Consider the following 27,440-nt stretch of genomic DNA (forward strand, 5'->3'; position numbering starts at 1 on the left):
GTTGCAGAGTAGTCCCAATGAAGTTTCCTATTTGTCTCAGCGTCTAAAAGGCTGGGAGGGAGTTTAGATTTTGATTTTGACCTTCTTTTCTGCTGAAAGCCCCTATGAGACGCAGGTGCCTTCTGAACGGACGAGCTTACTGCAGAGTCTGAGTCGGTACTGCTGACCAAGCTTTCCTCACTTGATAACAGGGAGTCTGTATCATCATTGAGGGAGAAAAAGCATTCCCTGTCCGGAGAGCCAGGCATCCTCCTATCTTGTAGTAACACATGCACCTGTTCCACGGCTCCCTCCTCTCCAGACACAGCAGGAACCTCAGGGGGAATTTTCCCAAGCCTAATCAGTTTACTACTTGATAAACTCACTGCTCTCCCAGTGGCCCCCCCAGCGGCACCAGTAATTTGCCCGGATTTATCACCACTACTGTCAATCGCTATACTTTCAGTCAAGATTGTGCTCCCAGACTGGCCTTTCTCAATGCTTTACATGTCCTGGATATCCGCTGTTGGCTCCGCTGAGCCAGCGCTCAAGCTGCCTTGCTTCACACTGGGAATTGCCTGCATCTCCACTTCCATCGTCCTCCGAACCTGCAGCTCCACGGTTGATCGTTGCTGTCTCCTGCGCCTTCGCGGAAAAGGATTCCTGCAAGGTAGGTTGCTGTAGGACAGGTTCCTTGGGGTCTTTAGATTTACCCCCATCCACGCCAGTCCTTACCGATGCCGACTTGCAAGTAGTTTTGTGAGGATCTTTACCACCACTAACCATCCCGGTCGCGCTGCCGCCATTGCCTCGCGGGTCTCGGCCTTCTTGGTGATGCCTCTCCGTGGCTGTATTGAGCCGCGCTGGTTAGAGACTACTGCATCTTTCACTGACTCCTTGTCGTTAGCATTCACCTGCTGCTCCTTCTGAGCATCAACGTCTTTTGGCTGCTTCGGCCCCCTGGGTGCCACGCTGTCCTTGCCTCTAAACCACTTCCACTGCAGAGGGAGCCAGTACTCCAAATTTGCCGTGATCCGCAACATCCACCGTAGGTGGGAAAGGTCACGAATCCAAGCCGTTATCTGATGATTTGCTAGGTAGGGGATCTCCAGCATTCCCGAGGTTATAGCATACTCAAGGCTTGGGAGGAGGAAGGGAGAACTACGACTTCACGTTCCAATCAGTCAGCGGCCATCTTGCCCTGAGATCCCTCCATGGACAAGCAGTTATCTCCTGATGAATCGGTGAAATGTTGCGCACTCACAGGGCATTTTACCACAAATTGCAATTCATGGATAATGCAGTTTAAATATCTCCAGCAGACATTTTACACTCTGATAAGGGTTCACAGGTATGGGCTCTGTGCGGACTCCCTCTTTGCCTGCCCTCTATGGGGAGGAAGGGGCAGACTTCATGCATCTGGCCAGGGCATGCGGGCCACTTCACCAGTTTTGGACCCAGGTAACACTGACACTCTCTGACATGGTCATGGAGCAAATTGGGTGCACTCCGCAGTTATGCCTGTTAGGCCTGGTCAAATTGCTAAAGCCTTGCAATCGTAGATTAGTTACTGTCACTAGATTACTTGCCAAAAGGTTAGTAGCAAAGCACTGGGACGGGAACTTGATTTAGACAAAAGTGCAATGGCTAAAAGACATTGTTTATTGCAAAGAACAATGAAACATTTATGCGGAAGAATTACCTGCCTCATCCAAGCCCAAATGCTTCTGGGATCCAGTTATGGCACATCTGCTGCAGGATTCAGCAATTGAATAATTCCCGTAAAACGTGCTGTGTCGGCAATTGTGATTTGTGGGAGTGGGGCGTGCTCCGACAGAGTCAATTATCACAAAAATGTCATAAGTATTTGTGCATGTGCTGCAATGCCCTGTATATGTAGGAATGTTTTTAAGGACCTGTAATGTTGCATGTTTGAAAGTATAAATACAATATTAAAAAATAAAAAAAGACTTTACCACCAACTGAAGCATACTTTCTCGCCTATGGTCCACCTGTCCACCGACATAGGTGTCTTTACCTTGTCTGCCTCCATGGCCAGCCCATCGAACTTCTCCCAGTGTGAACAAGACAGAGCATCCACAATGCCATTGTCTAGCCCACACACATGTCAGGCCTTGAAAGAAACATTGTGTCTCAAACAACCCATCACAAACACCATTAGAAGTTTGAGCACCTGCAAATACCTTTCAGACTGCCTGTAAACTATAGCCACCACTGCCATATTGCCAATTCTGAAAAGAACCCTCTTGTGCACCAATTCCTGACCCCAGAGTACCGCTGCAACCACAAGGGGAAGGAATTCAAGAAAAGCAATGCTTCTGTCCCCACGCTTCCAACCTGTGGACCACTCCTCTTGTTGTAATTTTGCAGCGATTGGGTTAGCATTAGCAGAAGCCATCCTGTGTTTAGAGACTATCTTGTCAGTTTTATGGAATCCATTTTGTATTTCTGTCAGCCATTTTGTCTGCCATGTGCTACCACATGCGTGCCATGTGCTCTGTCCTATCTTGCTGTTGTTCGCCTCTGAAATCTGCCTAGAGATAAGATATGTTTAGCTTCTTCTGCTTCGCACATGCTCAGTTGAGCTTGCAGCTGTCCTTGCAGCTGCCCCTAGTCTGTAACTGTCAGGATGTGTTCACCAGAATTAGCAACTGTTAACTTCTCCCACTTGTTGACTGTGCATTTTCTGTATGACCTAACATGTACCTAAAACCTTCTTCTTTACTTGTACCGCCTTCTTTTGAGCCCCTGTATGGGTATAAAAGGACCAAGCTCCTTCCATTCAGTGTGCTACTTCATACATTACCGAAGGGTGTTGAGTGAATGTAGTTCCACCTCATGAGGTTTAATAAATCTTGTATTTTCTGTGGCAACTTCTATTCTATGGTCTGAGGACTCTGTGCAGAGAAGGGCGAACCCCTAGCACTGGTAGGCCTTGCTGAGGCCCACTACTACACTCTGCACAGCACCTGCACTGCCAGTACAAACCAAAGCCCCCCACTGCATCTACATCTGCACATCCCCTCCTGGACTTCTCTCAGGAGCTTTGCCTGCATCACCTGTTTATGTGACTGTGTTGACTTTAAATTCTCAGCCCACCTACGTGTCCTCGGACCCTTATATCCCAACCTGCAACCCTCCCAAAAACCCTCGCTCAACAATTTGACATCCTCCATGTTGTGATAGTGGGACAGCAATATATCCAAGTGTTCCACATCAATTGTCATATGAGCCCTTGCCCATATTTCCTTGTCTGCCATGCCCTCCACTGTTTCTTGCTGCGTGATTCTCCTGCTGCCCACTATAAGACCCCTGTTGTTGTGTCTACTTCCCTCTCTGCTGCCCCTGTCGAATGCCCCCTGCCCCGTAGCAATGCACAAGGATGTGTCTATCTACGCACTTGGAGCACACATGCCTGAGTTCACAGTTCTCTCTCATACATTGGCCTTTCTTAAAATCCCAGCAGGTCCCAAACACCTCTCCCTGAGTCTCTTTTTTTTTTTTTACATTTTTGGTTCGTCCTCATATTTTCCACCAGATGGAATGACTCTAGACGGAAACTCTCAATTCTGCCAACATAATGCCTAACTGTGCGCCCTGGAATACTTTATTTTATGTTTAGCTTTCGAGAAAATCTCCCAGAGGTAGGTTCTCTACCAGTCCAACTTCCCTGATCGATGTCTCTGCACCTTGTCTTGGGGAGAACCAGACCGCAAACCCCTGGCATAATCATTGGACGTTTGTTGTCTAACTGTCCGACCATCTTATCAACGGAGCCCAAACCTTTGCCGCCTCCTCTCCTCCACACAAGAGATCTAGTTTACTAATAGCCATAATGTTTTTTAGGCAGTCTGCAAACCTAGGGGGGGTTGAAGATTTCCATTCTCTGCAGATCTCCCTCCTGGCAATAACAATCACATAGAATATAAACTGGGTGATGCTGTCTTTAGTATCGTATTCCTCTAGCAGACCCATAAAGATCAGTCTGGGGCTACACGTGACTGATCAAGACAATACCTCCTCTAAAAAGATGCAGACCGATGACCAATAGTTTTTAATCTTTATGCAGTCTCCAAAAATATGTAAATTGTCTGCCTCTGTATTTTTGCATCTGGGGCAGAAGTGTGGTATTCCCGATATTTTTGAGAGCTTCGAGGGAGTCCAATAGACCCTGTGTGCCGTGTAGAGATGATTTCTTCTGAGGTTGGCAGGTTTTACTGTTTTTTGAGATATTACAAATGAGTCTAACCAAACCTCCGATTGTTTCTCCGGGTCATCTCCTATTATATCCCCCCAGAGTTTCGAGATCTCTTCCTCCTGCCTGTCCTTTGCCTCAATTAGTATGTTATACCATGCTGAGACCTCACCCTTCCACCCTTCTTGTCTGTTAACTAGATCTAAGAATTCGCAGCCCGCTGTTTCTGACACCCAATTTTGACTTCCCCACCATCATGATAGTTGATAGTATTTAAACCTCGCGAGGGACCCTCCTGTCAGATTAGATATAGAAGTCCAATCTAATAATTCTTGATTTACCTGGACATCTCCCCATCGTTTTAAACCAGCCTCTCTCAAGGGAAGGGAGAGTCGATCTAGTAGACATTCAGGTGTTCCGGGGGAGTCCCAAATTGGTGCCAAAAAGTTATAGTAGGGGATTTTCCAAATTTTGCAGGCTGTTTGCCATAGTTTTAAGACTGTTAGCAGAATTTTAAGGCGGACTTTTTTGTAAAATTTTTGGGCGCCAAAGTTAAACAAAAAAAATTCAAGACCCTTAGGAAGGTCGGATAACAAAGCTTGAAACAAACGACCATGTGACGATGAGTCTAACTTATTGGCCAGGAGTCTAAAATTTTTCAACTGAAATGCGTAACAGTAGAATAACAAATCTGGGAGAGCCAATCCTCCTATTTTTAGCCCCTCCTCAACTTCTTCCAAGCTACTCTTGGTGACTTAGATGCCCAGATAAATGAGCTAATTTTTCCCTGAAGATTTGAAATGTCTTTATTATAAAATGTTAGTGGAATGCTATTGAATAGGAAAGTCACTTTGGGTAATACTACCATTTTAATTAAATAAACTCTTCCGTAGATACTGAGAGGAAGATTGGACCATCTTTGAAGAAGTTTAGTTATCTCTTTTACCACGATCTGCCAGGATACTTTGAGTGTATCTTGTAGTTTTTGAGTGATGTATATACCTAGGTATCTGATCTTTGTTTTTGTATCTGGTATGGGAACAGGACTATTCCAACTCATTATATCTGTTTTGTTTTTGTTAATACCATAGCCTGAGACTGCTCCAAATTCCTCTGCTAGATTAAATAGCTTTGGGATAGCATCTAAAGGGTTAATAGTATATAGCAACAGATCGTCAGCATACAATGCCGTCTTTAACTCCAGCCCACCCATATTAAAAGGAGAAATTGTTGGGTCAGATCGTATCACTGTCACAAAAGGCTCAATATATAAGTCAAAAAGGAGAGGAGACAGGGGGCAACCCTGCCTCGTCCCTCTTGATATCTCAAACCAATCTGACAGGGCCCCGTTAATGAAAACCTTAGCTCGTGGATGCCCGTATAAATTTTTGACAGCCTGAATAAAGAGTGGTGGAAAGCCAAACCTTGTTAGGGTGTCCCACAGAAACACCCAGTTAACTTGGTCAAAAGCCTTTGCGGCATCTATTGCCACAATGGTAAGTGGCAATCCCTTTACTTCGGCATAATCGATTGCACCGATGACCTGAAAGGTCAACTCGTTCAGTTGTCGTCCTGGAATAAAACCCCTTTGATCAGGGTGGATGACAGTTTTAATAACTTTGGATAGTCTCTCAGCCAAAATCCCCAAAAATATTTTAAGGTCCGAATTTAAGAGAGATATAGGTCTGTATGACTCTATATTCTTTGGGTCCTTGTTTGGTTTTGCTATTAAAGTGATGGTGGCCTCAAACCAGGAGGATGGAATAACTCCTCTTTGATGATAAATATTGTTGAAAAGGGACAGTAGGTGTGGAATAATCACATCTTCATTATCTTTTTAGATCTCCGTTGGCAGGCCATCTGGGCCTGAGGCTTTATTCCTACTCATCTTTTTTAACTGAGCTCTAATTTCCCCCTCAGTAATGTCTCTCGACAAGGTCTTTTTATCTTCTTCATTCAATTGGGGTAGAGCCCTTTGGTACCACCACTTCTCCAAGTCTTCTATTCCAACCTTGATATTTTCCCGATATAATTCTTCCATGAATCCTCTGGCTTCATCCCTGATCTCTTCTTCCTTAGTTAGCTGATCTCCAGAAGTCCTTTGGTTCAAAGTGTCTGTCTTTGTCAAAGTGTCTGCTCTGGCCTTCCACGCCAAAAGTGCCCCGCACCTCTCTCCATATTCAAAATTTTTTAATTTACTAATTTTCCATCTGTCATGAATCTGTTTGTCAGCTCCAACTTTAAGGCTCAACTGTAACCTTTGAAGCTCCTTTTCTAATTCTGGCATCTTCTCCCTTTCCTCCGAGGCCGCATACTGAAGCTCCTGCTCTTTCTTTTTAATAGAATCCAGTTCTTTAGTTTCTATATCTTTTATCTCTTTTCTTTTTAGTTTCATGTGATATCCCAGTAAACCTCTAAGGAAGGCCTTAAATGATTCCCAAACAATCTGCTCTAGTGCTGAGCCCACATTAAATGAAAAAATATGAGGTCCATCTTCGTTCGGTAGCAATATTTGCAAAATTAATGTTAAGTTGTACTACTGAGTGATCAGAAAGGCCCACTGGAATATGAGTGACAGATGCCAGGACTGAGTCCAAAGAATGATCTACCAAAAATAAGTCAATTCTCGAAAATTGTTTGTATCTTTTACTATAAAAGGAATATTCTCTAAGGTTGCCGTTCTTAGTTCTCCAAGCGTCCAACAAGTTATGTTCTTTCATTATATTTTTAAGAACAGAGAGGGATTTTTTAGGCAGAATGTATTTTGCTCTAGAAGTGCGATCCAGTTGAATATCTAAAATAAGATTGAAGTCCCCCCCAAGAATCAGAGGTGCCCTACTAGGGATTAATACCCTCTCAAGTTTGCCCAGAAAGTTTCATTGTCCTCATTCGGGCCATAAAACACTGCAAGGGTATATGGTGAGTCAGCAATTAAGAGCTCAGCTACCAACCACCTCCCGGTCTGATCTGTATCCCATCCCTGTACTTTAATACCCTTATTTGCTCTAATAGTTATTGCAACTCCTCTGGATATTCCCCTTTGCCTTGAGCATAAAATGTTCTGTACCCAATGCCTTTTCTCAAAAACCTTCTTGCACTCTTTTTCTTCAAGATGGGTCTCCTGAAGTAAATATATACTAGCTTCGAGATTCTTTAGAAAATCACATATTCTCTGTTGTTTCTTGAAGCTTCCTATTCCATTAAGATTCCAGGAGATAATCTTACTACTTGTATGGGGATTTACTGCCATGGCCAAATTTTACTCACCCAGTGAATCTCTAGGGTATTGTCTAGATGTCTATATAAATGTTTTTTATGTCTGTATTTGTCTCTGTATATAGATGTTAGTTTTAGAGTTTCTGTACATAAATGAGGACTTTTTTCTTGTTTCCCCTGCCCTCCCCCCCCACTCCCTCCCCCAAGGAACCCTCCCTTCATCTTTGGCGTTTGTCCTGCCCCTGTGGAGCTCTCCACCTTACCGCGCCCTATCTATCTATCTTATCCCTTGCCCCGTTAGCTACATCTGCTATTGTCAAGGTGGATTAGTATAAATTGGTGTAGTTTTAATACTTCCCTTTTTCCCTTCTCCCTACCTACTTTCTTCCCCTTATTTTTTTTCCCCTTTTTTCCCCCCTTTTTTTTCATCAAATGTGATGTGCGAACCCCGTTATTGTGTGTGTATGTGTTTTTTTTTTCTTTATATACATCGTGCAGTTTAATGTATAGTTTTTGTATTTATCCTAAATCTCGAAATCACTAAATTATATCTTGCCTAACCTACTCCCTCATTTTCTGTAACAATTCGTCTACCTCCTCCGGCTGATTAAAGGTGTAAGTTTTATTATTCCACATAACCTTAAGCAGGGCTGGAAACTTCATCTGCAATTTTGCTCCCAGTGATCTCAGCTCCGGCATTCTTGATCCCAGTTCCCATTGTCTCTGAGCCGTTCTGCCTCCTATATCAGACCTGATCTGATATGGGTTGGCCCGATAATGGAGAGAGGCACTTGCTAGAGCTCTACTCAATATCAGCTCTTTAACAGTGTAGGTCTGGAAATAGACCAATATTTTCCTGGGCCCTTTACGATCTTGGTGTATTCTAAAAGGGTCTCTGTGAACTCTCTGAATCTCTGCTTCAAGGTCTATATCCGCACGATCTTTCAATACCCCCTCCCTTAGGAGTCTGCAGACAAAAGCTTTTATGTCCCCTACTTCCTCTCCTTCAGGAATCTTTAAAATGTGGAGGTTGTTCCGTCTCGAGTGAGTCTCCAGTCTTTCCATATCCATCATTAAAGCCTTATTCTGTTTCTTTAAGGCATTTAGGGGCATATTACCAAGCAATAGCGATAATTATCGCTATTGCTTGGTTAGAGACAAAAATTTACCGTTGAGCTGCGGCGATTTTTATCGCAAATAAACCTTGGTATTACCAAGGTTTATCGCAAATGCGATAAAAATCGGCCGCAATGCATGAATATCGCTGAAAAGTCAGCGATATTCATGCATTACCCAGCTAATGCTCTTAGCCATGTTATCCACCTCCCATTGGATAACATGGCTAAGAACTGCTCAGGGCAGGTGTTAGCTTTTGGAGATATTCGCGCTTTGCGCGAATATCTCCATAAGTTGGTAATAGGAGATAGCGATGTTAGCGACTGTTTCCAGTCGCTAACATCTTGGCATGCCCGCTTTGCATGTCATTAGTGATAAATATCACTGGCATGCAAAGTGGGGCCCAAGATGGTCGCTATCTCTTACTAGCTGTCGCTAACTGGTGTTAGCGACAGCTAGGTAATAGGGAGATCATTTTATCTCCGCTTTCTTGGCTTTTAAAGCCAAAAAAGCGGAGATAAACCCCTTGATAATATGCCCCTAAGTTCCTCACTGTTTTCTGTTGTGGAAACTGAAAGGGTAGAGACCTTTTTCTCCAAGTTAACTGTTCGTGCTTCTACTCCTTCTAATCTGGTTTCTAATAAATCAAACCTGTCGTGTAGTCTTTTCTGATTTGTCTCAGAAATTTCGAACTTCTCCAACAGGTCGCTTCTTAAAGAATGAAGCAGAAGGCCAATCTTGTCAAACTCCTGGGGGGGAGTAGAGATCAAACCAGTGTCTTTTTCTGTGGCTTTTTCTGACGCAACATGAATTTTAGGAGCTACGGTGGATGCCCTTTTGAGGTTTTCCTCAGACTCAATATAACTACTTCCTGCTATCTCTGATGTCTGTAGATGTCTGTAGATTCAAGGAGTCTTGATGAGAAGGAGGATTCTCGGAGGGACTATTGATTTTGTTACAACTTATTAGAATGTCATTATCTGTATTGACTGTATTGACTGGACTCTCCGAGTCTTCTAAAATTTCCTCAGTTGGAATTTCAGCTAATGGGGAATACCTATTAGCCAAAACTGGACCAGATAAGGAGGGGGGCGCCGTGTTCTGGATGGACCGCTGGGCCTCTTCCATATTAGCTCCTTCTTCTAAAGAATTCATTTTCTCTAACACCTTGAAGTAGCTTTTAAGAGAGGGAGTGCTTTTTTGCGTTGAAATCTGCTGGGGAGGTTTACTACTAATAGTTTTCTTAGAACTCGTTTTCCTCTTACTTTTATGTGGAATTAGAGGTGAGGGTCTCACCTTCTCACCGAGTTCAGCTGAATCTAGAACCCCCTGCTGCTTTAGTTCTTGTTTTGACCTCAACTGGTATCTGTTCTTAACTACCTCTCCTCGACTCTTAGCCTGCTTACTGTTTGCCCGGTCTTTCCCCTTATGCTCTGCGACTCTAGTAGCTTTGGCTGAATATAAATCTACTGGCGTGAGAGTATCGGTATCAGACACAGTATCTGGGCTTCCTTCCCTCCGATTCAACAGAACTGGCACTACTACTTCTGCTGCTGCAGGTGAAGCTGCCTCCACTACCTTTAACAGGAATAACTAGAGTAACTGGAGAGAGGTACCTGTTAATTGAAAAATGCCCCCAGCAAACAGGTCCTCTGTAATGCTGCAGTGGAAAAACACTTCTCATGTGCTGCCAGATATCCCACTTCCAAGTAACCCCCTCCCGAATTTCACCGCAGCGTCTCAAATTAGCACTTATCTTTGGTATGTGGGGCTGCCTTGGAGAAACTCCCGCATTCGTAGCAGATTCCTCCACCGCGTTTCCCGGGTCTGCTTTCGCCGTTCTCACTGCCTCGCCTCTCACGTCCTGCGTCCGCCCTTCCTCCTGGTCCTCCCGACTCACGTCCGCTACAACCATCCCCTAGGTCCAAGGTCCTAGCGCCGGCAGCCGACCGCTGCTCCCCGTTGTTTTCCGCTGCCTCGATTCTCCCCGTTAGTTACATACAAGTAAGAAATAAAACCTCATTTTTCTGCCAGAAAATAGCTCGCAATCGTCGCGCTACCAATTCTCACCAAACGGGTTCTGTTGGGACATCACATCCATCAGCCCAATGCGCTCAGGTGAAGAGCTCCGCGACAGCCGCTAGCCTGCCGCCGCCATGTTCCTCCCTGGAGTAAGGTTTCCCCCTGAGTCTTGGCAATCATCCCCGCCACTCCTTGGGTGGGACAGGGTTGAAAAGGACAGTATACCAAAGGAAGTCCACTCACCGCAAACATGGTGTTGCCGTAATTAACCAAGCCCATTGTCTACTGATAGAGATTAAGTATTAGCGAATTTTGCGAATTTGCGATCCGCGAATTTGCGGATTTGCGAATTCGCGATCCGAAAAATTCGAGAATTGGTGCGAATTTGTGGATTTTTTTGTTTTAGCGTGTTCGCGGGGTCCTTTGCGTGTTCGCGGGGCGCTTTGCGTGTTCGCTGTTTTTTTTTTGTGCGAGACCGCGATGCGCCCTCTGGTTCATCACTGCCACCCTCTTGTTTTTTATGCCCTTCTGCCCTCTGTACCACTCGTTTTTGTACCTTTCTGCCCTCTGCCCCACTCGTGTTTGTGCCCTTTTGCCCTATGCCCCACTCGTTTTTGTGCTCTTCTGCCCCCTGCCCAACTCGTTTTTGTGGTCTTCTGCCCTCTGCCCCACTCGTTTCTGCCCTATGTCTCACTCTTTTTTGTGCTCTTCTGCCCTCTGCCCCACTCGTTTTTGTGCCCTTTTGCCCTCTGCCCAACTCGTTTTTGTGCTCTTCTGCCCTCTGCCGAACTCGTTTTTGTGGTCTTTTGCCCTCTGCCCCACTCTTTTCTGCCCTCTGCCCCACTCATTTTTGTCCCCTTCTGCCCCCTGCCCCACTCGTTTCTGTGCCCTACTGCCCTCTGTCCCTCTCGTTTTTATCCCCTTCTGCCCTCTGTCCCACTTTGTGCCCTTCTGCCCTCAGCCTCACTTAGAATAGCGCTGGCAAGCTGCCAGCGCCTTTCTAAAATAGCTACAGAGTCAGCTTCAACAGGAAGCACTAATAGATAAAGTAAAGCAGGTGATCGAGTTGAAGGTCAAATTAAGTTACACAATCATTAATCACCCCAAGTTTGGGGTGATTAATGATTGTGTAACTGAATTTGAGCTTCAACTCGAGCACCTGCTTTACTTTATCTATTAGTGCTTCCTGTTGAAGCTGACTTTTGTAACTATTTTAGAATGGCTCTGACAGCTTGCCGGTGCCATTCTAAAATAGTTACAAACGTCAGCTTCAACTTTTGACCCAATCCGTTCCGCTCGTGGATTTTGCGGGAAATTCACGAATCTCGCGGATTGCGAATTTGCCTCAAATCCGCAAAATGCACGAGCGGAATGAATTTTCCGCCCATGTATAGAGATCTGTGTTGCGTTCTCCCCCCATTTCACCTCAGGGTTCTGTGTAGGCGCGCACAGAACTCTCATCATGGGGCGCCCAAGTGTAACCCTCGTATGTGATCTGAGATCTTCTGATCACATCCATATATTTGAACAGCAACACACACCTCTCTGGGTATTTCTGTTAATGCACACTTGCAAAAATTAGTTCTCAATTGTCAGCACCTTAGACCATTTTGAAAACTTATACTCCTCCTCCTTTGAACCTTCCTTCACCCTAAGTTCCCTATGGAGTAGTTTCAATAGCTCAACATATTCCCCTTTCTAAATCTTTTCTTTGGTGGTCGCCAACACCAAGTGGGCACCTAGGGGTTTTGTCACTCCCATCTATGTAACTTCTTAATCTTTCAGCTTCTTACTCTCCTTATTGTTTGTGTCTTGCGATCCTGTCTGGCCCTGGCCCTGTCCCTCCTTCCAATCTTCTTTATCCTGCAAGGTGACCTGCTTGCCTTTAGCCCCTTGTCTAGCCGTCCCTGCATTTGGTGTCTTGACTTGTTCCATCACTCCTTCTGTCGCTACCTGTGTAACCCTGGCTTTTTCCTTAAAAGCTGTGCCTCTGTACCCACCTCTGCATACTTGACATGCAAGCCTTTCCTTAAATGGATGTCCCTCTGTACCAGTCCTCCCGCATCCACCCACACCTCCCTTTACCTTGAAACACACTTACCTGACTTGAGGTCGGCCTCCGCATGAGATTCAGCTGACTAACCAGTTGCGAGGAGGCACCACCAACCACTGTCCTTTGGCGTGCGTCCCGATTGTCGTGTAAAATACTAGGGACAATACCTGGGACAATCACGTTATCTGCATGCACCGCTTGTCCACCACTAGTGTTCTTCATCCACAGGGGCATCACCATCTACCACTTTACCTTCTTCCAAGCCTTAACTCATCATAATCCACTGTAGATGAACTTCAATGAAATCCCATGGCCCTGTTGGCACAATGACCTGTGCATCCTATCCACATTCCGCATTTTGCTCAAGCACCTCTGCACCTGCAGAGGGACACCAAGGTGTTGTGATGTTCCCTTCTGACATTACCCCCACCTGCAGTCACTCCACGCTGCTCACATCCGCCCCGGTGGCCGTACCGACCCCCGGCCACACCAGACCTTCATGTGGTGTGTTGTAGCTGTCCCACACTGGCATCCGTATGGCTGCACTAGACCCAGCGTTCTCCTCCACTTGGGGCCCGCAAGCTGCATAAAGCTCTCCTAAGTCGGCTTGCCTGCTGAGATGATGAGCCTGCAATAAAAAGGAGAGGTCTAGCAAGCTGGGGTTAATATCCCTGCCTGCCTGATTGTCATCCAGGTCCGGTATCCATAGCCAGTGCCCTCTACCATCCTGGCCAGACCACCCTTTGATTTCATCCATGTCCCGCTGCCCCTGCCACCCTGCCGCATAGTTTGCCCCTGCCCAGACCTATCCTGGCACCACTAAGAGGCCCCCTGCCAGGATTTTTTCGGGGTGGCTTATCACCGAGCCCCTGAAATGGCTCCCCGAAGGACAATTTCTTTGCCCGCAGGATGCCTCTCACCTGTTTGGATGTGGGAACTTGGAGAGGCCTCTCGTACCCATCCACACTCTCCCAACCAACAAGACCTTAGCCCCAAGTGAGCCCTCACCAACCACCCTCCCCATGACAGTGACACTAGGAGCCATTGCCGCACAAACCTGCCTTCGTCTGCCCACCACATAGCTCTCTGCCAGCTTTCTTCATGCTCCTCGCCTTACCCCGCCCCCCTACCGACCCACCACTGCAAAAACACTGCTTACCATCTGCACTACTCTGTCCAAACTGATGGTCGATTATGTCCTTGAAGCCCAGCTCACATCATGCGGCCCCTCCCCCAGACCTGCCCAAGTGTCTGTTTTTTACAGACACTTGGGCAGGTCTGGGGGAGGCTTGTCACACAGCCTCCTCAAAGTAATTCTGCTGAGTCACTGCTTGTGCCATCTGCTGCATTCGTGCCCAGCCCTCCTGAACAACCATAAATGCAAGCGTGGTTCACCGTGCTGCACTCAATCAATCAAATACATTTTATTTGGTTTTGAGTAAAATAAACATAAAAGTTGCACAAATACAGATACATAAAAACGGTAAACATTAAAACATGGTTTGAAAAGTCAGATCCTCTTTATACAATTTATAAAAAAGGACCCAATTTAGATATACTTTATTCCGCAAGCTAAATCAACTAAACTAATAAAACATACCTAGAACCCTAAATGTCTACGCATCCATAAAAGTCCTAGATTTCACAGAAGCTTTTAAAAACTCTACTATAAAAAGAATGCAGTCCTCTTTCAGAAGTTGAAGATACATGAGGGCTGGGCGGGCCTGTCTAAAATTCATTCTTTTTAAAATGGGAACCAGGAAAATGCCTTCGGGGAATTTCATACAATTTACATAAAATCATAAAACTCAGCAAATCCTGCGTAGACGTACCATTGTAGCCGCAGGAAGCTAACACTTGACCTCTGCTGCACCTTTTGGTCTGGCTAACACAAAGAGGAAGAGGTTCCTCCGAAACCTGGTTAATAAAAACTTCTTGGGGCATATTACCAACGTTAAGCGATATTTATCGCTAACAATGCTTAGCAACGAATTTTTTAACGCTAAGCATCGTCAGAAATTATCTCAGATAAACCTTGCTATTATCAAGGTTTATCGCAAATGCGATAAAAAACGGCCGCAATGCATGAATATCGCTGAAAAGTCAGCGATATTCATGCATTACCGAGCTAATGCTCTTAGCCATGTTATCCACCTCCCATTGGATAACATGGCTAAGAACTGCTCAGGGCAGGTGTTAGTTTTTGGAGATATTCGCGCTTAGCGCGAATATCTCCAAAAGTTGGTAATAGGAGATAGCGATGTTAGCGACTGTTTCCAGTCGCTAACATCTTGGCACGCCCACGTTGCATGTCATTAGTGATAAATATCACTGACATGCAAAGTGGGGCCCAAGATGGTCGCTATCTCCTACTAGCTGTCGCTAACTGGTGTTAGCGACAGCTAGGTAATAGGGAGATAATGTTATCTCCGCTTTCTTGGCTTTTAAAGCCAAAAAAGCGGAGATAAACCCCCTTGATAATATGCCCCCTTGTGTGTTGAGAGAGCCCCATGAGATAAGGTTCCATTGTCAGAGTTGTTTTAAGCATTAAAAACGTACAAACACTAGGTTTCAGCATCTCCTGCGCTTCCCTATCTACTTTCCTTGAGGTCAAGAAGGCTACCCTAATTAATTCCAAATCCTTCTTGGCAATGGATTCAGGCTTACGGAATAAATTGCCGTGCCCTAACCCTTCAAAGCTACTTTTAATATACTGAAGCCAGGGAATTCGAGAACAATTGTCGAGAGGCATACAGGGGCATATTATCAAGGGATTTATCTCCGCTTTTTTGGCTTTAAAAGCCAAGAAAGCGGAGATAAAATTATCTCCCTATTACCTAGCTGTCGCTAACACCAGTTAGCGACAGCTGGTAGGAGATAGCGACCATCTTGGGCCCCACTTTGCATGTCAAAGAAATTTATCACTAATGACATTCAAAGTGGGCGTGCCAAGATGTTAGCGACTGGAGACAGTCGCTAACATCGCTATCTCCTATTACCAACTTTTGGAGATATTCGCGCTAAGCGCGTATATCTCCAAAAGCTAACACCTGCCCTGAGCAGTTCTTAGCCATGTTATACAATGGGAGGTGGATAACATGGCTAAGAGCATTTGCTCGATAATGCATGAATATCGCGGACTTTTCAGCGATATTCATGCATTTCGGCCGATTTTTATCACTTAGGAGATAAACCTTGATAATATCAAGGCTCCTAAGCGATAAAAATCGTCGCTGCACGTCGATAAAATTATAGCCGCTAAGCCAACATAGTGATAATTATCGCTAGTTGTTGGTAATATGCCCCACACTGTCTTAAAATCAAATGGTTGAGAGTTAAATAATTGTTCAGTCAGCACTTCAGCCAAAAAACTAGGGGGCGCAGTGCAAGAACATCACATAAATAGGGAACGCCCAGTTCCTCAGGGACTGCTAAGTTATAGGTTCCACGCTGAACACACAGTAGGCGCTTCAGAAAGTCATTCTCCGCTACCTGAAGGGAATCTGCAGCAGTGTATCCCCAAATTTCACTACCATAGGTAGCTATTGTCATACTTTTGGCTTGATGGACATTCAGCATAGCTCCTGTTGGTTTCTTGCCTATTTTGGAGGAAAAATAAAAAATTGCTGCATTTATCTGTGCCAACTTCCCCTTTTTCCTTGAAATTAAAGGACCCCATTTTAATTGATCATCAAAAAGGACCCCTAAATAGAAAAATACATAAGTACGGGGGATCTTAGCGGGGCCAACACTAAATTGGAAACTCTTTTTGGGTTGTTGCCCCACTTTCATTGCATATGATTTGGAATTATTTATTGCCAAGTCCCTATCAGACATGAATCTAGAAAATGTTCTTAAAAGGGATTGCAGGCCCATTGCAGTCTTAGTGATAACAACGGCGTTGTCCTCGTATAGCAGGACGGGAATACCACGCCGCCCAACACAAGGGTAATCAACTCCAGTAGCTCTTAAAACAATATCCGACTCATTAATATAAAAATTAAACAAGAATGGAGCCAAAATGCATCCTTGCCGAACTCCCCTCTTGATCTCAAGGTCCCTAGTGACCTGCAGATCCTGTGAGAACCTGACCTATGGTTGATTTGTGTATGTCCTCTAGGAAATTAACAATACTGTTATCCACCCCCATTGCCCTCATGGACTGCCACAGTTTAACCCTATTAACGCAATCAAATGCGTAGGACAAGTCCATGAAGGCAAGGTGGATAGTACCGGGGCGTGCAACAGAATATTTGCTCAGTATCATAGATAGATTAAGACACTGAGCAACAGTAGAACGTCCCGACCGGAATCCATACTGGACATTTGACAGGAGCTCCTTCTCCTCAGCCCAGGTTGATAAACTCTGCAAAAGAATGCTTCCTACAACTTTAACCACTGAGTCGATGACGGATATTGGCCTGTAACAGCGGGTACTGTTCCTGTCACCCTTCTTGAAAACTGGGACTATAGTGGAACAGGCCCAAGACTGAGGACAACCATTCTTTGCCGCTGCGCTAAATACTGCCTCCAGTATCGGGGCCCAGAATGGAGGTTTGGACTTGTATAAGTCCAGAGGGATCCCATCTGGGCCCGGCGCTTTATTAATGGATAGCCCTATGATACCTGCCATGACCTCACCCCTTTCAAAAAGTATTACAGGGTCATTTATGTCCCGACTTTCTTGGCAGGTATGCTCCATAGGATAGTCAAACATAGATTTGAAGTGATGTGCATGTCTAAGGCCCCCCATCCTGACTGGAAAGGGGTTGATTCAAAACATACCATAACCTGGAGCTGTTCCTAATAGTGCTTGAATCAATCAGCTCCCTCCACGCCACCTCCTTCAGGGCACCCTTCCGACCAGGAGTTCCCACCACACAAAGTTGGTGTAATTTCCCTGACTCTCTCCATTTGTTATATATACCCTTCCGTTTAACCAGAGCAGACTTATATTCTTTTCGACAAACACATACCTCAGTTTGGATTCTTGGTTTGGCTGACAGAGCTTCCCTCATCTCCTTTGCTGCCTTGGAGCAATGAGAGCCAAACCATCTGGGAAGGTGAATGGCAGTTCTGCTAGCCGGGACCCTTAAGATTTCACTAATTTTACACGCTAATGATTTATATGCGCCAATAATCTCACTAGGGGAGGAACCAGAAGCTATGCATTATGCTAGCTTGGAGGCACAGGATGCATTTACTTCGCTATAAAATTTATCTGGGGAAATCTGGGACCATTTAAGTCTGCGCTTGCCATCAATCGGTCTCAGTACACCCCTGGTTGAACCATCGCATAACCTCGCCAATAATGGGCCCAACATGTAGACACATAATGGATAGTGGTCACTAAATTCACTCTCCTTAATATTAAAACCATAAAATGAGGATTGCAAGGAGAAGGAAATAAAACAAAATCTAGAAACGACCCCCTATCATGCGCTTTAAAAGTTGGCACAGAGAATTTAGTTTGCAGGGCAGTTAAGGATTTCAAAGCAACCATATCAAATTCATTTATCATAATATTTAACAGTTCCCCCTGGGCATGATGTTCAAAATGAAACCCCCTCATACCAACTCAGAAATACAAGATAGTGTTGGGTTACCACAGGGATGTATATTAAAATCGCCAGAAACCACAAGATTATGTAGGATAGAGGCAAAAGATTGTCTTATAAATGCTCCCAAGGGGGTGATATTACAAGCACCATAAGAACAGGCCACCGAATTATAGAAGTTGACAAGGTCCCATCTAATGTCCCCCCTTTTGGCTGACAATGCCTGAATTCCTGGGTTTGTGGTTGACACAACCTGAATCTGACAATCGACAGCCACAGATATATATACAACTAGACCACCCTTTGGTCTTCCACTCGCTGAATGAGTGGCTGGGACAAAAAAGGCCTTATAACCTTCCAAAAATAGATCGCAATCCACTGACCTTGTTTTTTTAAGACTAATTACCGGAAATTGTTTCACAAATTGCACCCATAATGGGTCTTGAAGCTTGTTTGCCAGCCCTGTAATATGCCAGGATCAAAACTTGTTGGGTCTCTTACCTATGGGCCTATCAACTACCTCTGCTTTGGACTGGGTAAGTGCAGCAGGCTCCATCTCGGAGGGCATGGAAATTCTTAGTCAGTCACACTCCTCCAACCCAGTTAAAGTAGAAAATCTGTAATTTAACTCCAATGAAGGATCAGCACCATTCTGCCAAACTGTTTCAAAGGATGAGTGGGCCATAGAGATAGGCTGTTGCCTGGGTGCTATACTATTTAGCCACCCACCTCGGGGAAGTGCCCTGGGGACATTATCAAACATATCCCTATACAGGACTGGCTTATAAAAAACCCCAGAGGTAAGACCCTAATGGCAGATCCAGAGAGGGGAGTGAGGCAGATGTCCCTAGATAGAATCCTACCAGCAGTATGAGGGTTATTGAAGTTTATAATAACACAGCCCGTTTTTCGTGAGCTCCCAATCCAACTCACCCTGAGGGCCATAATAATGTTTTTGGCCACACGGTTACCCAAAGTAGTGCTATGTGTGAACCAATGGGTTAGTTTGTTTATCAGCTGCCCATAGTTATCAGTAGCTCCTTTGGGGAGGGAGGGAACACTCCCCAAGACCACTACAAACGGAGTGTATTTCAGTGGGAGGTCGATAACTGGGAGATGTAACTCCCTTCTTTCTAACCTACCAACCCTTGGAAGCACAGAGGACCCTGCTCTTGTAGGGGACTGACGAGTATGAGCTGGAATATCTACGCTACCTGGCACATTGTTAATGGGGCTGCGCTTATCTGTCACCACTCTATTTACAACAGAGCTCACAGGTGAACCTAACCTTGTACCTGTTCCCCTGGTAGATAAATGGACTCTACTAGCATTTGAACTATCTGCCGGTAAGACCGGCGGATTGCGACTAACCATCCCCTCTAGTTTCAGTAATCTATTTTCTACTAACCTTATTTTCTGCAAAATGGGATCCAATAAGGTAGATATAGTTTCCAGCCGGCCCCAAAAATTCCCCTCCTGCGTACTATCAACAAACTACCTTGTCGTCGTCTGGATCGTAGGGGTTGGGAGGCCCTCATTGGAATCATTTACAGTGATGACTGGTTGCGCTTTCTTTCGCTGAGCTTTCTTAATCCTCGGCTCTTCCTCTTTTTTAAGGGGGATTCATTGGTACGAGTTGGCCTCAATTTTGCTTTCTGCCCTCTGGTCGTAACTTTAAGTTTAACCGAGCTGGGTTATTGGTTAGAAGATGAACAGGAGACAAGGTTCGTCATTGAGTCCGAAACAACATATGAGGACTGAAAAAGGGTATATTTCACGATTGGATACCACCAAAGATTCAGGGATTGTGGGAGTTAAAGAGAGTCTACCTTGTGACAGTTGGGGCTCAAGAGATAGCCTTCGCTTGGTAAACTTTATCTCATTAATGAGGGCTGAGTCAGCCCTCAATATGAAGGCATCTAAGGTTCCAACCACACTTTTACCCATACTCGGCTTATGTTTACTTATGTTAGCCGTGTCTATGTACACTGATATGTTATCAAATTCCTGTTGGAGTACTTCACCACTTGCAGAACTAGATGCAATGAGTAATTTGCAAAATACAATACAGTACTGGATCAGAGACCATAAATACCAGACTCACAGGACTAAGTGCAGTGTGCAATGTGCAAAATGCAATACAGTACTCGATCACAGACCATAAATACCAGACTTACAGGACTAAGTGCAGTGTGCAATGTGCAAAATGCAATACAGTACTAGATCACAGACTATAAATACTGGACTTACAGGACTAAGGGCAGTGTGCAATGTGCAAAATGCAATACAGTGCTAGATCACAAACACAAATGTCAGATAATAAAACTATCAAAAGAAGAAACCGAAAGGCTTTTTGTCAGAGAAACAACTGAGTGCACAACCTAAAGTAGACACACTAGATACTAATTGGCTTATATAGGTGGTGCAACTGGGTGAGTGGAGAGCCCTTGGAACCACTCAACAATTGGTAGCAAAACTACCAACTTAAAGGAATTACGGGTTTACCCAATGCACTCAAAAAAGTAGATCACATGTTATGTAACATTCAATAAACATATACAATAAACAAAGCGCCAGAGAAATGTAGGTCTCCAGTGGGAGAGTGATCCGATGGAGTCCTTTATTTTGTAAAACAGCCAGTCGACACGTGTTTCATCGCTATTGCGAATCCTCAGTGCTATATATGGCTGTATCACAACAGAAGGTCGCTCAGCTGGTGATATTTCCGACCCAGCCGGGCCCGTGACCGTGAGTGAAGTAATTATCTAGTCCAAACAGGAACACGACCCACAAGAAGTACGCGGCAGCGCTGCACTTTATACCAAGAATTGGGCGTCTCGTCTTTACATGACTGAAGTCGCACCCGACTCCAGACTGCTCTAATGAGCGTATAGTCCTTCTAGATAATTACTATAAACACTTTAGTGCCCAACACGTCATATACGAAGACTTCTTCATCTTCTTCATCGGATGTCTTACACAAGACCGTGTCAATTAACAGTTACTTCACACAGGGAGTGGAGGCTTCTTCCCTGTTTATTCTTCACTGATCTACTTTTTTTGGTGCATTGGGTAAACCCGTAAAAACTATCAAAAAAGCCTAATATTGCCAGTAAAAGTGCAACATGCTTATATTTTTTTTATCAGCAGTAATAATATGGCCACGATAATGTCACCAAGGTGCAGCTTGCGCAGTGGTCGAAGTGGGGAAAAAAAAGTAGGGGAACTGTGGGTGGAGAATCAGGGGGCGGGAATAACCGAAGATTGAATCAGTGGGCGAAGTCAGGGGCGTGGCTATAAATAGCAAAACATACCAATTTTTAGTACTTTTAGCATTTCACTGACCAGTTACAGCTTATAACGTTATTTAATTAAAACAATGGATAAACATGTTTGAGGTTTAATTCAGGAAAAAGCAAACACTCATAGGGAATACAGGTTTATGTAAACCGTGTGAAATATAACCAGGAACAACATGTTACCTTAATGCTTTTACTCAATGTTCAGAAATACATGATTATTTTTTGTCTCAAACATTGAGGTCATGAATACAGGGCTCCCCCTGTACACATGTGTTAAGCAGGGCTCAGAAGAGAAAGGAACTCTTCAGGAGAATCTAGACTCACGGAAACCCATAAAGGCTCCTTCATATTCATGTCGCCAGCTAGCTGCTCAATCATAATATAGCAAAAATAACAACTGAATGCAGAACAATATCATACATTCACCCCAGTACAGAGATCTGGGCCTAAATCCATTGTTTCTTTGCTCACCATGCCATTCCAGTTTGGACCCAGCCATATGCAAATCAGTCTAGATTTTGCACCCAATGGGAACAGTCCTGCCCCCTCCCTTCTCCTGCCCCCGTCACCGCTCCTGCCCCCGTCACTTCTCCTCCCCCGTCACTTCTCCTGCCCCCGTCACTTCTCCTGCCCCATCACTTCTCCTGCCCACGTCACTTCTCCTGCCCCCGTCACTTCTCCTGCCCCATCACTTCTCCTGCCCACGTCACTTCTCCTGTCCCCTTCACTTCTCCTTCTCCTGTCCCCTTCACTTTTCCTTCTCCTGTCCCTTCACTTCTCCTGTCCATTCACTTCTCCTGTCCCTTCACTTCTCCTGTCCCGTCACTTCTCCTGCCCCTTCACTTCTCCTGCCCCGTCACTTCTCCTGCCTCGTCTCTTCTCCTTCTCCTGTCCCGTCACTTCTCCTGTCCCATCACTTCTCCTGTCCCATCACTTCTCCTTCTCCTGTCCTGTCACTTCTCCTGTCCCGTCACTTCTCCTGCCCCATCACTTCTCCTGTCCCCGTCACTTCTCCTGTCCCCGTCACTTCTCCTGCCCCCTTCACTTCTCCTGCCCCGTCACTTCTCCTGCCCCGTCACTTCTCCTGCCCCGTCACTTCTCCTGCCCCCGTCACTTTTCCTGCCCCTGTCACTTTTCCTGTCCCATCATTTCTCCTGTCCTGTCATTTCTCTCGTCACTTCTCCTGTCCCGTCACTTCTCCTGTCCCGTCACTTCTCCGTCTCCTGTCCCGTCACTTCTCCGTCTCCTGTCCCTTCACTTTTACTGTCCCTTCCCTTCTCCTGTCCCTTCACTTCTCCTGTCCCTTCACTTCTCCTGTCCCGTCACTTCTCTTGTCCCATCACTTCTCCTGTCCCGTCACTTCTCCTGTCCCGTCACTTCTCCTGCCCCGTCACTTCTCCTGCCCCGTCACTTCTCCTTCTCCTGTCCCGTCACTTCTCCTGTCCCGTCACTTCTCCTGTCCCGTCACTTCTCCTGTCCCATCACTTCTCCTTCTCCTGTCCCGTCACTACTCCTGTCCCGTCACTTCTCCTGTCCCGTCACTTCTCCTGTCCCGTCACTTCTCCTGCCCCGTCACTTCTCCTGCCCCGTCACTTCTCCTTCTCCTGTCCCGTCACTTCTCCTGTCCCGTCACTTCTCCTGTCCCGTCACTTCTCCTGTCCCATCACTTCTCCTTCTCCTGTCCCGTCACTACTCCTGTCCCGTCACTTCTCCTGTCCCGTCACTTCTCCTGTCCCATCACTTCTCCTGTCCCCGTCACTTCTCCTGCCCTGTCACTTCTCTTGCCCCATCACTTCTCCTGCCCCCGTCACTTTTCCTGCCCCGTCACTTTTCCTGTCCCGTCACTTCTCCTGTCCTGTCACTTCTCCCGTCACTTCTCCTGTCCCGTCACTTCTCCTGTCCCGTCACTTCTCCGTCTCCTGTCCCGTCACTTCTCCGTCTCCTGTCCCTTCACTTTTACTGTCCCATCACTTTTACTGTCCCTTCACTTTTACTGTCCCTTCACTTCTCCTGTCCCTTCACTTCTCCTGTCCCTTCACTTCTGCCCCATTCACTGCTCCTGCCCCCGTCACTTCTCCTTCTCCTGTCCCTTCACTTCACTTCTCCTTCTCCGGTCCCTTCACTTCATTTCTCCTTCTCCTGTCCCTTCACTTAACTTCTCCTTCTCCTGTCCCGTCACTTCTCCTTCTCCTGTCCCGTCACTTCTCCTTCTCCTGTCCCGTCAATTCTCCTTCTCATGTCCCTTCACTTCTCCTGTCCCTTCACTTCTCCTGTCCCTTCACTTCTCCTGTCCCCGTCACTTCTCCTGCCCCGTCACTTTTCCTGTCCCGTCACTTCTCCTGTGTTGTATAGCTCCTATATATCCTTATATCGTGTTAAGTTAGCATAGGTACATTTGAGATTTAAACGCCATTTTTCCTTTCTTGCTACTTCTGCACACGACCCTTAATTGTTGACTTAGCTTTCAACCTAGTGGTTTGCCGTGGTGTATGTGAGAATAATATGTTATTGCTCTGATATCAGTTTTGTTTAATAAACCATGTCTGCACGGAGAGTGCTGAAGTTTCAGGAGCAACACGATATGGAATTGTTATGAGGTCTGATCTCCACGCCTTCATAGTCATAACACAAGTGTAGCCTTTGCCAACTTGGGCTTGAGGCGGGATTGATATTGCTTTGCACGAGAATTGTTAACACACTTGATGCGGTGCACATGCAGAGAGAGCTGGTGTATGCTGATGTGATTCCTTCATGCTAGGACACTAAGGTATGGGCCCGCCCTAAAACAACCCAAAGAGACCTTCTTAGCTAATAATATAATATATGTGTTAGGGAGGGTGAGATATAAGTGTTGTTAACTCTTATTCATTACAGCATGTTAACATGCTGTCACCATTCGCTTTTTATGTCTTAGTAACTATGCTGATAATTTTGATACTGATAATAAGTATACTTGTATTATCTAAGATACTGCGCCTGAGAAGACGGCATTAGTAAATAAACATTTCAAATGCACATGTGTCTTCTTTACTCCATGTTCTGGTTTGTAATGATAATATAACGAAAGAGTGTTCATGAGTCCCACGTACCCTGAGGTACTGTAAGTTCATGTTCTGGTTTGTCTAAACATTGGGAGTTTGATATGTCCAATGAGACACTGTAGCTAGCTCGGTAAGGGGTGAGTTGGTTGCTAAGGTAAGTTTTGGGACACCCTAATTTGCCGAGGTTCCACTCCTCTGTGCACAGTTCTGTGTGAGTACAGAAACCCTGCAACATGGCGCCCAACGGTTTCGGTGGTCTTATATCATGACACTCGAGTAGTTTATCGTTCATGCCTTAACCCCTTCACGTCCGTTTCCGGAAAACGGGGTGTTGGTGAAACCTACCTATTTTTTGAAATAGGTCTTTATTCAAGCTTGATTCTTACCTAAACGGTTTCTTTGAATTCCTACCCAGTTGTGCTACAAAGTATTCTTTGTTTTTTCTCGTTTCCAATTCTGTAATGGCGGCAGCGGTGGCTATTGCACAGCATAGTCGCGTAGCGGTACGCAACCATCTTCAGACGTACCAGGTCCCAGTAGATGGGATGGCTGTGATTTTCGTGGTATGTGCAGATCCGGCGTTTCCTTACGAGTTGTTTTACTCTTGGGTTACGTTTCCGGCTGTGGACGCTAATTCTGGTTTGTTCCACTCCTACACCGCCTCGGATGTCCCGGCTGAATATACGCCGTACAGGGCATTGGAAATACCTATTGATCATTGGCAGCATCGAGTTTGGTTTGATGGCGCCCTCCCCCACTCTTTGTCCCCTGCGAGGTTAGGTCCACTCTCAATTCCAGGTACTAATTGGCCTGCGTTGGGTGGCTTTACCCCGCACCCGAATCACGGGGCTTGTACCCTGGCAGAAATTCGCAGGCTACATGTAGTTTCCATTTCCGTGATTCGTGCTTTAGTGCAATACATCGGTCGACATCTTCCTGGTGGTCCCCAGGGGGGTGCGGCCGCTCCCATGGAACGAGGCGGAATGCGTCTCAATCCAGTGATGGTAAATTCGGTTTTTGGTGCGCGTCCTGTTGACAACGATGACTTCCCATTCTGGCTAGCAGAGAAGTTTGATCAACTGGAGGCGGTTTTTCCGAATTCTACTCCTGCTGATAAACATAGAATGTTAACGATTACTCAACCGAAGGATATTACTCCTGAACTTGCTGACTGTGAAAGCTGGGGAAAAACTTTTGCGGCAGTTTATACGCGGTGCTTCGGCACCCCGTCTATGAATGCTCTGCCTGAAATCATTAGACGTGTTCAGAATGATCACGGTCCAGAGGCAGCGGTTGAATTGGGTATGCGCCTGTGTGGTTCTTTTGAGATTGTAAGTGATCTCATTCTCTCCAATGTTAAAGGAGATGCAGTTAACTTTCAGGTGTCGAATGCTTTGGCTGCTCTGCCCGATGCCGACAAACCCCGCCAGTTAGCAAAGATTGTGGTGGCCGCTTATAAGACAATTGGCCGCACAAGTAGAGGTCTAAAATATTTTCCAGTGAAGGATAAAAAACAACCTCAGGGACAATCTGCAGTGACAGATGTCCAGCCCAAGTCCAAAAAACAGAATTGGCCTAAAAAACAGACACAGGGGAAGCAGACAACGCAGACTCAGGGTACTTTTCCTGCAATACAAGCTCCTGCGCCACCCGAAAAAGTTTATGATTTGCGCGACCGCGCGATGATTAAATCGCCTGATCGTTTTCAGGGTTCTGATCAACGCTCTCCTCGTTCCTTTCAGGACACATCGGCCCCGAAGACCGGTGGAGGAGGAGGGGGTGGACGTGGACGTGGTGGCCAACAAGGACGTGGTCAGTCCCGCCAGACGGACGGCGCAGTGAAGCAGGAGGATTCTACGCCTAGGCGTCCGCAGTTTGCGAAAAAGAAAGTCGCAGCCTTAACAGCGCATCGATATGCCACAGATAGTGAGAACGCGGCTTCGGAATCTGACGTGGGCTCTGACCTTGCTCGACAGCGCGGCGGAGATAACCATAGTCAGAGAGGCGCTGCGTCCACTACTGAGGGTGACAGCGACTGATGTCTACGTTGTGATAGAAACAGCGGATACGAGACTTGCTCCCCCTGAAAGACTATATGAAATTGTCCTGTTAATTGAAGGTGACATACAGCGTACCGTTAAAGGTGTATTTTGGGAGAATCTGTCTTCTACATATGATATTTTACTTTCGGAGGCTGACTGGCCCCCACCTTTTGTGCTCGCGGCGCCGCGAGGGGAGGAGGTGATCCTACCCAGTTTCGCGAACACTGTCTCGAAAGAGCATGCGCAGCATTTTGCAGAAGAGTGGGCTCGGGCTCTCGCGCCGGCTCTGTACCGTAACCAATGTGGTTGGGATAGATTGTCGCCTTGCCACGAAATTCCGTTGCGGTCTCAGCCGCAGCCTCAACCTCAATATCCCATTCGGCGTGAAGCAAAATCTTCCGTCGCGGAAATCCTTGAACAATTGGAATATCAGGGAGTTATTGAAACGTGTGTGTCACCGATGAATAATCCCCTTTTTACTGTGAACAAACCTGACGGATCATATCGTTTGGTTTTGGATTACCGGCATTTAAACTCGCATTGCCGTAACTGTGCTGTACAGAATACCCACGGCTCTGCCCTAGTGGATAGTCTCGTGCGTAAGCGTTTCAAGACAACGCTTGACATATCCAATGGTTTTTATGCCCACAGATTGGACAGCTTTAGCTCCCAATGGACCAGTTTTACGAGCGCTGGAGTCCAAAAGCAATTCCGGCGTCTTCCAATGGGCTACAAGAATAGTCCTGGCATATTTACCGCTCGAATTGTCTCTATTCTGGAGGCACTCGACCCTGATGCTTTTTCGTATGTGGATGACATATATCTCACAGACGACGATATTTGGGAGCATCTGTGTCGTGTAAATTCTGTTGTTTGCAACTTCGCAGACATGGGT

Source organism: Lissotriton helveticus, chromosome 6 (assembly GCF_964261635.1).
Source record: "Lissotriton helveticus chromosome 6, aLisHel1.1, whole genome shotgun sequence".
NCBI classification, from domain to species: domain Eukaryota; kingdom Metazoa; phylum Chordata; class Amphibia; order Caudata; family Salamandridae; genus Lissotriton; species Lissotriton helveticus.